We start from the raw sequence: 16,512 nt of genomic DNA, 5'->3' as shown, positions 1-16,512 counted from the left end.
GAATTATCAACTGATTAATATCGAATGGCAGTGAAGCACCTAAAGAAATGTTCAATATCCTTAGCCATCAGGGAAATGGAAATTAAAACAACTCTGAGATACCACTTTACACCTCTCAGAATGTCTAAAAATACCTCAGATGTCAGTAGATGCTGGTGAGATTGTGGAGAAATTGGAACACCCCTCCACTGTTGTTGGGATTGCAAGCTGCTACAACCACTCTGGAAATCAGCCTGTTGGTTCTTCTGATAATTGGACATAGGGCTGTCTGACTAAACAGCTACACTACTCCTGGGCATACACACAAAAGATGCTCTAATATATAACAAGGTCACATGACCACTATGTTCATAGCAGCCTTATTTATAATAGCTTGAAACTGGAAAGAACCCACCTTGATATTGTTGTTCTTATTATATTGCAAACCATTTCAGCTCCTTCAGCCCTTTCCCTAACTCCTCCATTGTGGTCTCCGTGCTCAGTCCTATGGTTGGTTGTAAGCCTGTGCATCAGTATTGGTAAGGAAACAGCTATATCAGGCTCCTGTCAGCAACAGTAATAGTGTCTGGGTTTGGTGGCTGCATATGGGATGGATCCCCAGAAGGAGCAGTCTCTGCTTCACCTTTCCTTCGGTTACTTCTCAACTCTATGTCCCTGTATTTCCTTTAGACAGGAGCAATTCTGGATTAATATTTTTTGAGATGGATGTGTGGTCCCATTCCTTAAAAGAGGCCATACCTAACACTGCAATATGGTCTGTACTGATTCTCTCTCCCCTTCGTTAGGTGTTGCAGATAATGTTATCACCATTGGGTCCTGGGAACCTCTTGCTTTACTAGCATCTGGACTTTCTGGTGGTTAGCCTGAGTTCCTCATCCCCCATTGCTACACACCTCTGTTCAATTTCCTTACCCTTTGTACATATCTCCTGTCTCCTTCTGCATGTGATCCTGCCCCCTTTTCTCCTTCCCCTCCTTTCTTCCTCCAAAGTCCCTCCTATCCTCTACTCTCATGATTATTTTGTTGCCTCTTCTAAGGAACACTGAAGCACTTGTAATTTTGTCTTCCTTCTTCATGAGCTTCATACGTTCTCTGAGTTGTACTTCGGATATTCGAAACTTTTTTCCCTAATATACACTTATCAGTGAGTATATACTATGTGTGGTCTTTTGTGACTGTGTTACCATACAGTCACAAAATATTTTCTAGTTCCATCCATTTGCCTGAGAATTACATGAAGTCATTGTTTTTAATAGCTGAGTAATACACCATTGTGTAAATGTACCGCATTTCTTTATCCATTCTTCTGTTGAGGGACATCAGGGTTGTTTCCAGCTTCTGGCTACTATGAATAAGACTGCTATGAACACAGGGGTTCATGTTCCATTGTTATATGTTGGAGCATCTTTTGGGCATATACCCAAGAATGGTATAGCTGGATCTTCAAACAGTCCAATTTTCTGAGGAACCCCCAGTCTGATTTCAAGAGGTTTTGTACCAATCTGCAAAGCCACCAGCAATGGAGGAGTGTTCCTCTTACTCTACCTACCCAACAGTAACTTCTGTCAACTGAATTTTTATCTTAGCCCTTCTGGTGTGAGGTAGAAGCTCAGTGTCTTTTTGATTTGCATTTCCCTGTTGACTAAGGATGCTAAACATTTATTTAGGTAATTCCTGGTCATTTGATATTCTTAAGTTGAGAATTCTGTGTTTATCTCTGTACCCTACTTTTAAATATGTTTATTTGGTTCTCTAAAGTCTAACTTCTTGGATATATATTGGATATTAACCCTCTATCAGGTATAGGATTGGAAAGGATCTTTACCCATTCTGTAGGTTGCCATTTTGTCCTGATGACAGTTTGTTTTCCCTTACAGAAGCTATTCAATTTTATGAGGTCCCATGTGTCAATTGTCGATCATAGAACCTGGGCAGTTGGTGTGCTGTTCAGGATATTTTTCCCTGTGCTCATGTGTTTAAGGCTATTTCCCAATTTCTCTTCTATTAGATTCAGTGTATCAGGTTTTATATGGAGTTCCTTGAACCACTTTACTTGAGTTTTGTACAAGGAGATAAGAATGGATCCATTTGCATTCTTCTCCATGCAGATGGCCACTTGACCCAGCATCATTTGTTGAATATGTGGTATTTTCTCCACTGGATGCTTTTGGATTCGTTTTCAAAGATGAGGGGATATTAGGTGTGTGGATTAAATTCTGGGTCTTCCTTTCTATTATAAGATCAACTTAAGTTTCTCTTTAACAATACCTTGCAGTATTTATCACTATTGCTCTGTAGTACAGCTTGATAACAGGGATGGTGATTCTGCTAGAAGTTCTTCTATTGTTACAGACAGTTTTAACTATACTGTCTTTTTAATTGGATATATTTTAATTTGTATTTTAAATGTTGTCCCCCTTCATGGTTACCCATCCATAAACCCCCTATCCCATACCCCTCCCTCTACTTCTATGAGTGTGTTTCCCAACACAACTACCAACTGCTTCCTGCCTCCAGGACCTGACATTACCCTATACTGAGGGATCCAGCATTGGAAGGTCCAAAGGCTTCCCATTGGTGCCCAACAAGGCCATACTCTGCTACAAGTGCACCTGGAGCCATGGGTCTGTCCATGTGTATTCTTTGGATGGTGGTTTTGTCCCAGGAAGCTATAGTTGGTTGGTATTGTTGTTCTTCTGTGGTTGCAAACCTTTTCAGCTCCTTCAATACTTTCTCTAACTCCTCCAATGGGGACCTCATGCTCAGTTCAATGGTTGGCTGTGACTCTTCACCTCTGTATTTGTCATGATCTGGCAAAGCCTCTCAGGAGACAACTATATCAGGCTCCTGTCGTCATGCACTTCTTGGCATCAGCACTATTGTCTGGTTTTGGTGGCTTTATGTATATAGACTGTATTCCCAGGTGGAACGGGCTCTGAATAGCCATTCCTTCAGTCTCTGCTCCAATTTTTGTCTCCATATCTCCTCCTTTGAATATTTTTGCCCCTTCTAAGTTGTACTGAAGCATCCACACTTTGTTCTTCCTTGTTCTTAAGCTGCATGTAATCCGTATATTTTATCTTGGGTATTCCAAATTTTTGGGCTAATATCCACATATCAATGAGTGTATACCATGTGCGGTTTTTTGTGACTTGTTTACCACATTCAGGATGGTACTTTTAGTTCCCTCCATTTACCTAACAATTTCACAGAGTCATTGTTTTTGATAGCTGAGTAGTACTCCATTGTGTAAACGTATCTTTCTTTCTTTCTTTCTTTCTTTCTTTCTTTCTTTCTTTCTTTCTTTCTTTCTTTCTTTTTTTTATCCATTCCTCTCTTGAAGGATATCTGGGCTCTTTCCAGTTTCTGGTTATTATAAAGAAGGCTGCTATGTATAGAGTGGAGCATGTGTCCTTGTGATATGTTGGATTATCTTTTGGGTATATGCCCAGGAGTGGTATAACTGGGTCCTCAGGTAGTACTATGTGCAATTTTCTGAGGAAACTCCACTCTGATTTCCAGAGTGATTGTACCAGCTTGCAATCCTACCAAAAATGGAGGAGTGTTTCTCTTTCTCCACATCCTTGCCAACATCTGCTATCATCTGAGTTTTTGACCTTAGTCATTCTGAATTGTGTGAGGCAGAAACTCAGGGTTGTTTTGATTTGCATTTCCTTGATAACTAAAGATGTTTAACATTTATTTGGATGCTGCTAAGCCATTCGATATTCCTCAGTTGAAAATTATTTTATTTTTTTAGCTTGTCCTCCACTTTTAATAGGGTTATTTGATTCTGTGGAGTCTATCTTCTTTAGTTTTCTGTATGTATTTGATATTAACCCTCTATTAGATATAGGATTGATAAAGATCTTTTCCCAATCTGTTGGCTGCCATGTTTTTATAATGACAGTGTCCTTTGCTTTACAGAACCTTTGAAATTTTATGAGGTACAATTTGTCTATTGTTGATCTTAGTGTATAAGTCAATTTGTTCTGCTCAGGAAAATTTCCCCTATGCCCATGTATTCCAGGCTCTTCCTCACTTTTTCTCCTATTAAATTCAGTGTATCTGGTTTTATGTGGAGGTCCTTAATCCATTTGGGCTTGAGCTCTGTATAAGATGATAAGAATGGATTTATTTGCATTCTTCTATGCTTACCACCAGTTGATCCAGTACCATTTGTTGGAAATGCTGTCTTTTTTTTTTTCATTGGATGATTTTAGCCATCAAGTTGTCAAAGGTGTGTGGGGTCATTTCTGGTTCTTCAATTCTGTTCCATTGATTCACATTTCTGATTCTGTATCAATAGCATGGGGTTTTTATCACTATTGGTCTATAATACAGCTTGAGGTTAGGGATGGTGATTCCCTGGAGGTTCTTTTATTGTGGAAAACAGTTTTTGCTATCCTGGGTTTTTGTTATTCCAAATGAATTAGCAAATTGCTTCTTCCTACTCTATGAGGAATTAAGTTGGAAATTTCATGGGGATTTCATTGAGTCTGTAGATTGCTTTTGGCAAGATGACCATTTTTACTACATTAATCCTGCCAATCCGTGAGCATGGGAGATCTTTCCATCTTCTGAGATCTTTGATTTCTTTCTTCAGAGACTTGAAGTTCTGTCATAAAAATCTTTCACTTGCATGGTTAGAGTCACACCAAGGTATTTTATATTATTTGAGGCTATTGTGAAGGATGTCTCAGCCCATTTATCCTTTGAGTAGAGGAAGGACACTGACTTCTTTGAGTTAATTTTATATCCAGTCACATTGCAAAACTTGTTTAGCAGCTGTAGCAGTTCTCTGGTGGAATTTTTTCAGGTCGCTTAATTATACTGTCATATTGTCTGCAAATAGTCTGCAAATTTTGACTTCTTCCTTTCCAATTTGTATCCTTTGATCTCCTTTTTGTTGTCTAATTTCTCTGGCTGGGATTTTGATTACTATATTGAATAGGCAGGAAGACAGTGGGCCACCTTGTCTAGACCCTGATTTAGTGGGATTGCTTCAAGTTTCTCCCCATTTAGATTGATGGTGTCTATGTCTTCCTGTGAGTATTTTGATTTACCTTCAAAGAAAGACTGAAGCATGCTCATTTTGGTCTTCCTTCAACTTGAACTTCATATGGTCTGTGAATTGTTTCTTGGGTATTCAGGACTTTTGGGCAAATATCAACTTATCAGTGAGTACAGATCATGTGTGTTCTTTTGTGAGTGGGTTAAATGACTCAGGATGATATTTTCTAGATCCATCCACTTGCTTAAATATTGCTTTTAGTCATTGTTTTAATAGCTGAATAGTTTTGCATTGTGTACCACATTTTCTGTATTCATTTTTCTGTTTGAAGGGCATCTGGCATCTTTGTAGCTTTTGGCTATTATTAAGTAAGGCTGCTAAGAACACATTGGACCAGGTGTCCTTGTTATATGTTGGAGCATCTTTTGGGTATATATTCTGAGCTGTAGTATAGCTGGATCCTCAGGTACTACAATGCCAAGTTTTCTGGGGAACCACCACAATGATTTATAGAGTGGTTGTAGCAACTTGCAATCCCACCTAAAATGGAGGAGTGTTCCTTTTCTCCATCATTGCCAACATGTAAAGTCACCTGAGATTTAATATTATCCATTCTGTCTGGTGTGATCTGGAATCTCAAGGTTGTTCTATTTTGCATTTCCATGACAACTAAGGATGTTGAGCATTGCATTAGGTTCTTTATGTCCATTCGAAATTCCTCAGTTGAGAATTCTTTGTTTGGTCCTGTATTCCATTTTTAATAGTATTATTTGGTTCTCTGGTTGACAATGGGTGTTCTAAATCCTCTTGCCATAATCTTGCATTCCATTTGACATTATACAAGAGAATTAATAATTCTGAACTGTGACACCAAGAAGAAAGTGAGAAACATAAGGACTAGAAGATGGAGTTTCTTAGAAAGGTTCATGTTTTATTTTTCTTGTGCCAGTGCCCTTAACTGAGAGAATGAGTGATGCTGTTGATTCCAGAAGATGCTACAATCCACCAAGCTTTCTAGCCAATATTCAACATAGGGAAATGAAACTTTTAAAGCTGAGAGAATTTTTGCTATTTCTTGTAAGATATTGTTTCATCATTTATGATAGTCATAAGGACACTGTGTAGAAAAGATGCCTTTGACTAGCTTATAGTCCTCCCATATGCCTTCTTCTTCACAAGATTACAGGCATTTGGCAGCAAATCTACACACTTTCCCAGAGAACATTTGTGTGTGTGTGACTGCCGCTGTTTTACTTGTCATGTGGTTTATATGAGGGATTGCTTTTTCACATTAGGAAGTACATCTGCGAAGTGTATAGATGCATGCCATAATCCCTTAGGGATGATTGGCTTGAAAATTGAATTTTCAGAACTAGTATGAGTACTTGAATTTGAGCCTAAAATAAAGTTAGGTCCAAATATCTTCAATTTGGAAAAAATAGATCTGAATAAAATTTCAAAGTATAGTTGCTGTCTTTTCATTTGTTTTGTTTTCCCATTTATTTTAAATCCTATCTGTGTGATTGGAGAGACTCATATGTTCATGAGTGCACGAGGACAAAAGAGGATTATGAAAATCAAAAGATGTATTTATAGGTGCTTGTGAGCCTGGGAACAACATTCCCTTAAACAACAAACACTCTCCACAGTCCCAAATACAGAACATTTAATATATCTATTTAAATTAAAAGTACAGATACTTAAAAATGCTAGATGTGATCTAGCATCACTCAGCCTGGTTTTAACTTTGTTTCTCTAAATCCATTGTTACCTCATCCTTCATATTGAAAATATTACTATCATTTGCCACCATGCATGGCATTATGTTTTCATTAAAAAGCAGTTACTTAAAAAACACTTCAATCATATTGTTTTGTGCTTAAGACCCAGTCCTTGATTTATATCAAATTAGGCAACAACTTCGCATTTGATATCTGTTACTGTGCTAACAGAAAATTGGGGAATTTTAGGGTTCCTAAAATTCCCGTTTATAGAATTGTATTCCTGCTTATAGAATTGCATGGTAAAAACTTAAGCATGAACTAAAGGAAGCCATAGAGGAATAAAAATTACTGACTTTCTAAGTATGCTTTTCAATACTGCACTGGGCTGACAAGCCAAGTATAGCATTTCTCACATTGCATTGAGTCCAGCTACACTGATGACTAATCAAAGAAGGCCCTTAAACTCATGTTCTCATTTCCTCCTCTCAAATGGTTCTAATTTTATCAAGGTGATAAAAATTAAACAGTACAATATTTTGCATGTGCTTTATCAAATGAACATGTGGAGATGCATAATGTGAAAGTCACAAAGAAGAAATAAAAAGGATAAATATTTAAATTAAATTAAATGAAAAAAAGAACTTGGTGAAAAAGTCATCTGTGGAAGGAACCTGATCTTAAAAATCTGTCAAAGGATTTCAAACTATTGCATATCATATGAGTACATATCAAACGTTGACCATTGCTGATGATGTGCTCAATGATCAAGTAGAATTGCTGAAAAAGTTACTTGACACTGTTTTATCAGACCAAAAAACTTCCTTCACACTCAGGGAAATGTGACAGTATACAGAAAATGGAGATTTCACATTTTATATATCTCCATGTATAAAATATAGAAGGTGTGGTGGTCAGCAACCAGAAGCTTTAGTTCTAAATACTAGAATTCAAATTGGTAGAAATTACACTACATATTTCCAGAGTAAAGGTAAAGAGTATAAAAATGAATGCATCCTCTTACAAAATTTTCCCTCACCCAAAGATACGAAACAAAACACAACAAACAAACAAACCAAAAAGTGAAACCAAACAAAACCAACCAACCAACCAAATGAACAGCAGCAACAACAACAAATACAACATCAATAGTAACAACAACAAAAACTCCAGGGATTAGTGAAGAAGTTGTTGGGAAAGATCTTCAGTGTCAAAGGGCGAGGAAGTTAGCAGTGAAGAAGAATATTCTAAGAAGAGCATAGGTAGAAAAAAAGTTTTAGGAATATGACCCCAACAATAAAATCTGAGGAAGAATCATTACACTGTGCATGTCAGTATGGAAGGAAGAAAGCTTGCAAAGCTTTTAGGCTACAAAACAATTTAAAGGAATCTCTAAGTAAGAGAATAGGACACATTGTCATTGCAAGGGAAGGAAACAAAGAATTGTTGGTTATGTAGTATCAAATGATGAGCCATGAGAACATAAATGTATGTAATTTTTGCATGGGTCCTACAGTTTATATTTCAAAATGTACATGTATATAAAATACATGTATGTATTTAGCAATATTTAATGATATAAGAGTCCTTGTGCTTTTTAGGAGTGCAGAGAGAGGTTAAAAAAAGGTGTGTTAGAATCAAGATTTGTAAAGTCAAAAAGCAATTAAATTACATTCTGAACAGAAAAGTACCAAATAACAGTAAAAAATAAAAAATCAAAAACCATTATTTTGAAAAAATGACACTATTTCACAAACTATTGTTCTGAAATAGTAGTGTGTTATTTTTTATCTGTGTGTTTGTGTATGTAATATGAAACTAAATAATCTTTAATTATTCCTATTTGGAGAAAATGCATGAGATTCTTCATCTAAAGTATTTTATATGTTTGCAGACTTCACTGACCAAATTTTGAAAATGGTAATTTGTACTACATTATTTTTCTTATCAATTTTTCTCAGTATATGAGACACTCTTACATTTTGTAATGATATGGTGTGTTTTCATATAAAGATCATGAGCAGGCAAAATCTGACCCCATAGTCCTTTTCATATACTGTACTATTCTTAGTATGTTATTTGATATTCTGAATATCTTAATAGTATATTATAAATCTATCCCAATATTTCATCCATAATATATGGCAACCCAATCCCCACATAAGGCAATTTACCAATTAGCTGATGTTTTAGTTTCTGTTGCTGTAAAAAACACCATGGTCAAAACATGTATGAGAAAAGTGTTATTTCCCTATGTACCTTGGTCACACTTAATTGAATGAAGCCAAGAAAAGAACATGGATGAAGGGATTCAATGATAGACCATGGAATAATGCTGATCACTGGCTTCCTGTCCATCCTATGACAGTCTTCTTCCTTATAACTCCCAGAACATCTTGCTTGGAGGTTGTCTTGCCTACATGGAGCAGAATCAACTTATACTAATGTGTAATTGAGAACATTTCTTAAACACATATCTACAAATCAAAGTGATTGTAGCCTCTCAGTAATGGATATTTTGCTGTTCTCAATATGTTTAGGTTTCTGAGAGCTCATTTGCCACCAAAACATACGAATTGATATTGCTTTAGGCAGTGCTGTTCTCTGTTACAATTACTATCCCTAGATATTACTTAATTTTCTTTGACGATTTATGAACACTTTTGTTAAGACAAAGCAAAATAGATATTTTGAGCATCATCTACAATTTTAAAACTCTCAAAGGTTCGATAAAGCAATTTATCTTTTTATTTCTGAAGAACATTTAAATCTGGTCGAACTAAAAGAACATAACACTTTTGGACAAATATACACCCTAGCAACCCTGCACTAGAAGCCAAGATGGAGAAAACCTCCACAATAACCATAACCTTCCCTCTGGTACTGTGGTAGACAGGGAGGAAGGTGATCCAAACACTGTAGAACACCAACATGCTGAATGTTAGGAACTTGGCCTCATTGAATCTGTCAGGAAGGTTCCTAGCCAAGAAAGCCACAGTGAAGCTCCCCAGAGCCAAGGAGCCCAAATATCCCAAGACAAAGTGGAAGGCAATGACTGAGCCTTTGTTGCAAATGATGATTACCTTCCCATGTTCAGATTGTATATCTCTGTCAATAAATGGAGGAGATGTCACCAACCAGATTGCACAGAGAACAAGTTGGATTAGGGTACAAATGGGAATGAGCAAGTTAGTTGCCCCTTTTATCATCATCTTTCTTATCCTTCTCCCTGGAGTAGTGAGCTTGAAAGCTGTGACCACAGTTATTGTTTTGGCCAACACTGTAGAAATAGCAACTGTGAAAAATATTGCAAACGTGGCCTGCTGCAGGATGCAGGTGGCCTGGTTGGGATGTCCAATGAAGAGCAATGAGCAGAGAAAACAGAAGTCTAGAGATATGAGCAGGATGTAGCTGAGAATACGGTTATTAGCTTTCACAATGGGAGTATCCCTGTACTTCACAAAAGTGACTAGTACTAGAATTGTGATGGCTGAAAAGGAAAGGGCCATGCAGCCTAGAGCCATCCCCAGTGGATCTTCATAAGCGAGAAATGTCACAACTCTTTGGAGGCACTGGGTTTGTTCTAAGTTGGCATATGAATCATCTGGACATCTCACACACTGCTCCATATCTGTTGGCAAAGAAAAATACTCCCTTATAAGATATCATAATCGTGTAGTTAATAATTATATATTTGTTTTATTCAGAGGATATATCAATAAATAATTTGGGGTTGAGAATATATTACACTCATTATTGCTTCAGAGACTACTAACTTATGTTTCCTGTCTATTAACCTATGCTTTGTGATGGAACAAATCATCATCACAGAAATTGGAAAAGTCATCACTTAAACAAAAATGAAATAAAAAATATGATTACTAATATGCATAATCTCAGTTTATTTTATTTCTCAATCCATAAATTTACTATTCAGAGACAAGGGTAGTATGCTGACATATTTATTGATGCTGGTTGATGAAAAACATTATGTATTTTGTTTGCTTTGGGTATTGTGCACTTTGTGTCTACACATAGGTTTGTGAACATACAAGACCTCATTCAAAAACCGTTTGTGTATAGGAACATTTTCATTCTTGAAGTCGTATGTCTCATAAACTTATGCATATCCTTCTTGTTGTGGTATAATTTCTTTTCCCCCAACTACACTTTCCATGGTTATGGCTATAGAAGGTTATGGCATGAAGATAATTGATATTGACATTCATCCCACTTTCCTTATTTAGGCTGTGATTAATGATAAGCACTCTCCTATTTCTTGTTGCATTCTTGATATCTTCACTCTTTTTCTAATTCTTTGATAGGCAATGCCTAATCCTTTATGTCATGTAAGCTCTTAAAATATGTTTCACTAGAGAACACTTGTTGTTCTGAGGATCTTGTCTTTGACAGGGACTAAGCTTGGCGACACAAAGTTTGTGGACTGTACATGTAGTCAAGATTCTTTGTACAAAGGATCAAAGAAGAATATACATCAGCTTAGGTTATGCCTAAAATTATCTTTTAAAAAATGTTAGTCATGTATGTCCCCCTAAGCATTTTCTGCATAGTATAAAAGCATTAACCATTATATTCTGAGAGACATGGGTTGTTTTGGAAGAAATTGCAGGTAATTAACTGGGTCCAAGGCAAACTGATATTATTTAACCAATTAAATTTTCAAACAAGGAGATTTTTGGACTCTAGTTTCCATCTAGGACATATCATATTTCTAGTTTGTAAAGAGAAGATATTCAAATTCAGCAAATTTTTCTCTGCATGCAAGCATGTACCTGTATCATTGGCAATCTCATTTTCTTGGCACTGGATACAATCAAAGCAGCAGTCGGCTGTTTGTTTCTGATGACTTTTTCTGAATCCTGCAGTACATGTCTCACTACACACGGAGGAGGGAACCTGAAGCAATACATATACAGACACACAGCCACACAGCCACAGAGACACACAGGCACACACACATATAAATATAAATTATATATAAATAATATATATATACATGAAATATGCACATTATATATGTTTTATAAATATGTATTTAATATGTATGTTTCTGTGAAGATCATGAATATATCATATATAAAATGAACCATAGATTAATATTTTGGAATTTAACAGATGTATTCCTCTGAAAATTTATTATTTTATATTACCCTGAAATGCATTGAATATCATACAATAATTTGTGTCATGAATATTATATATGCAACATTTTAGGTGTAACAATTTAAATTTTCTCCTTGCTAAACTGATTAATTCAAATGTAATTTTATGTGGCATCAGTTTTCTCTTAAAATTGATAAATAAAAAATAAGAACACAGAGTTGTATGGAAAGAGAAGGTAGGATATCTCAAGGAAGACTTGTTCAATAAATAAGAAAAAAGTATGTCATATAAGACTCTCATACAATTAATGAACTCTTCCTAAGTGTAAAGGAAAACTTTTAATCCCCATTACAACCCACCCCCGCCCCTACATCTATGAAAGAGCTCCCCAACAAACTGGCCACTCTGGCCTCAATGATCTAACATTTTCATATTCTGTGGCATGCACCCTTCACAGGACCAAGGTTCTCTCTTCACTCTGATGCCAGATGAGGCAATATTCTGCAGAGGAGGGGAAACTGGGAAGGAGGATAATATTAAAATGTAAATAAGTAAAATTAATAATAAAAATCTATAAATTAAAAAAGTTTTAATCTAGGAAAATACTTCTCATAATGAATCTATGCTATACTTAATTAGGCTACAACTATGTTCATACATAATCAGTTTATATATAGTTTATATGTAGTTACTATATATATGTATATATATACATATATGTGTGTGTGTGTTTAACTGTATATATTGCTATAAATTTAAAAAATATGTTTCTGTAGGGTGGGGTAAATGGTCATATGGATGCAATTGACCATAGGATTCAGAGTCCTTAGATCCCTATAACCAGATCAAATGAATTTCAGTGTCATTAAATTTTGGTGCTTGTAACTGAGAATGGTCATTTGCAAGAGTATTAATTGGTCTTGACCACAGGGATATTGTTGAGTGCTTCCCATTTTAAAATTTAGATATCTTTAAAAAAATAAAAATTGTAGTGTACCTACCAATGTTTCTCCTGTGACCCACTCCCAGTCTTCAGATATATGAAGTTGTTGACTCTGTTGCAAACAAGGAAAATAGCTTCCTATTTTCACTTTTAATCCAAGGCCATTTGGAAAATTCCAAATGATGAAAATGTCATACTTGGCACACTGATTTTCCTTATGATTCATGTTCACCAGCTCTCCAACAGGGTTAGTAAATACCCTAGTTTTCAGCAAAGAAGCCACCTGAAAGAGATGAATACAAATGCATATCAATACAGAGAATACCAAATTGAGAATGTCCCATAATTTTTTAATATCTTTCAGAAAATACAGGTATATTAAAGTAACCCCATGTAGTAAAATACATTATACTGTATTATTACAAGTTATATTTACATGTTATATTGTATAATTACAATTTAATATACTTCACATTAATGTTTGATGGTTAAGAAAGCTAGAATAAATGATTAGCAGATAACAAATCACATGGTATGTGTGTGTATGTGTACACATGTTTGTCAAAAATAATATTTAAAAGCTGAAGTCAAATAAATATGTAAGAAATAAGGGGAAGTAAAAAAGTCTGGAAGTTTTGGAAGTAAAGAATGGTAGTGGGTCAATCATGTACATACTGCATACATGTATTAAATAATCATTAACTTAATGAAATGTGCACTCTTAATCATAAATAATTATTAATTTAAATGAATAGCTATTATTGGAGCACATGTACTTATTTTTGAGAAATTCTTTTTGAGAAAAATATTCTAGTCTAGTTATCACTTAAGGATTTTATGATAAAACTCTTGGTTCCTTTTGAATTTTAACCTCATTTGGGTAAATGTTGAAACACATTTTCACACAATTCACTTATATTTATAAAAATGTATTGTCTCCTATTAAAACTTATCACTGTGCATGATATATATCCATGTAAAAAGGTCATTTTGGAGTTTTGCAGTATAGAAAACTTTACACTGAGAGATAACCTCTAACAAATGTATGTGAACTTCTCAGGGCCTGAAAGGTCACATTGCTATATCTAAGCATAATGAAATGTAAGAAACGTTACCTGCTGACAGTCAGTGAATAATCCTTTGGGTTTGGCCATTTCCTGAGACTCTACTTGTTGAAAAATGAGTTCGTGATAGGTGTGGGCCACAGCATACACAGCATTATACAAATTGTAACCTTCTTCACTCAGGACCATGTCAAATGTGTGCTGTGTTAACCATTCCAATGGGTTTTTCACATAAAAAAATCCATTTTCTTCTTGTTCTTTGAGATTGAACAGTTAAAATGATTCCACTGCAGCATAGACTGGGAAATATCTACTGGATACTTGGATGTGTTTATTGTTTGCATAAAATTTCTAAATATAGTGATGTCATTGTGGTGGTGGGCAAAAATGACAGTCCCGTGGAAGAAATCAAGGCTGAAATCTTTATCATATGTGATGACATCCAATTGTGAGGTTGTGATCCAGATTCTCCGTGCAACTAAATATGCCCATCTTCTAAGGCTGAGTTCTAGAGTGGAGATCATTTTGCCATAAATGATAACAACCTTTGCTGAAGATGTCATAAGTTGTTGGTCATATATCTTAAACTTTGTGTTGTATAACTGAATGCTTTCTGGGATCATATTCACAAAAGCTAAACAGATCGCATGCCTTTGCATTTCTTCTCTCAAGTCTGAGAGAAACTGAATACCTTGGTCATCATTTGAGATGACCAGTCCTATCCAAGTCCATCCAAAATGAAACATCAAGGAGACCATGCCATGGAACAAATATGTGTCCTTGGTTGCTATCTGATAGATATAGGGAAACTGGTCATGGTCACTCAGGTTAGGGTTAAATGATCCAAAGAAAATCTGAAGAGTATAGAAGAGAGGATGAAACATCCACATGAGGAATATGATTGTTAGAAGGTTTGGACATATATACAAGTAAAGTTACTCACCGTTCAGAACTCAGATTGAGGGTAGTAAAATTAAACTCTAGATATCATATATTTTTCATATTATATTCTAGAATATTCCTGACAATTCTGAATGTTCTATAGAACAGTTTTTCCTGTTTGCACAGGATAGCTATACAATCTGATTATTTTATTGTGTGTGTGTGTGTGTGTGTGTGTGTGTGTATGTGTGTGTGTGTGAGTGTGTAGCAGCATACCCACAAATGCATGGGTTCCAAGTTTTCTTTTAGGTACATAAATGGAATTTAAAAGTTGGTAATTCATCCAGTGTCGCACATTATTACCTTTGGTGTCCTTGAATAAATTGACAGTTTTAAGGAAGTTGTCCATGATGGTCCTGTCAGGTGTACATCACAACGTTGCTTTATTCCACAGAAATAATTAATTCGTTTGAAATTGTTGCTTTGATGTGAATATGCTTTATCCAGAACTCCCATTGTATCTTCACACAGGCCAACAATGATGGAAAATATCAAAGACATGTTGGATAAAAGATAAGGATTCTTGTTGATCTCATCGGTAGCAAAAAACAGTACCAGAAAAAACTCATATTTTCTTGCTGGTATCCTAAAACCAAGCATAATGATGATTAAGGGAGATGTTTGAAAAATAAAATTTCAATTGCAGTTAAGTTTGTACCACAAGACATTCTAAATTTCTGTCTAAATGTCATGAAATAAGTCTCATAAATTAGAGATCTTAAGATTTGAATACAATTTAAGAATTCATAGACCTAGGACACTAACCTATGATAAATTTTGTAATTGTGAAAGTCAATAAGGGGACTATTTTATCTCTGAATACCATCTATAAACTACATTATAGTCCTATTAAGTAAGACTGTTATAAAATAATCTTGGAGTTGTAATTCCACACATAGCAAATAAAGCATGACTTGAAGCACACATGAAATATATAACACATCCTCACTAAATTTAGTATTATTTAAATATATGTCATACATCAAACATCTTAATAATATTGAGTAATTTGAGAATCAAAAATTTTTGTTCAACTTTTGTATTCATATCCTTTCTAACATTAAAAATATCATTAACAAATATTTAATAATATCTATTACTCAGGATCCTATACCTAGTGTTGCTTACTAAATTGTTTCAAAACACAAATATCCTTTGCAAATCAAGTATAGTAAAAGAACATAAAATATTAAAAAGTTAATCCTTAAGAAATATATTCAAAAGCTCTTATATGATAACATGTGACATAGAATAAGGGTATTCAAAATGAATTATATATCTGTATACATTGTCTAATAGTCAGTTTACTTAAAAAAGAGTTTCAGTGCTTCTGGGAGAGAATTTATTTTATCAGTAAGAATATTTTTCCAATTTTAAAAACTCTTTGAAGTTAAACATTAAGAAAATCCTAGAGAGATACCTTACCGCCTGGTCAGGTGGGAACTCCTGAGGCTGCAGAGCAGAAGAGACCACCAACACTGCCCACCCCTGCCCACATCCCTGGCCCAAGAGGAAACTGTATAAGGCCTCTGGGCTCCCGTGGGAGAGGGCCCAGGTGAGGCAGGAGCCCTGCCTGAGACACCGCCGGAACCTGAAGGAAACAGACCGGATAAACAGTTCTCTGCACCCAAATCCCGTGGGAAGGAGAGCTAAACCTTCAGAGAGGCAGACACGCCTGCGAAACCAGAAGAGACTGCACACGCA

At 35.5% G+C, this 16,512-nt stretch overlaps 1 pseudogene; it reads right to left on the bottom strand.

Moving 5' to 3' along the window:
- Positions 1–9,482: 9,482 nt before the first annotated feature.
- Positions 9,483–16,512, bottom strand: part of LOC116912312 — a 19,589-nt pseudogene continuing 12,559 nt past the window's right edge.

The sequence above is a fragment of the Rattus rattus genome, chromosome 11 (assembly GCF_011064425.1).
Source record: "Rattus rattus isolate New Zealand chromosome 11, Rrattus_CSIRO_v1, whole genome shotgun sequence".
NCBI lineage: Eukaryota > Metazoa > Chordata > Mammalia > Rodentia > Muridae > Rattus > Rattus rattus.
Note: the sequence above shows the minus strand (reverse complement) of the source record. Positions and strands in the feature narration are given on the sequence as shown.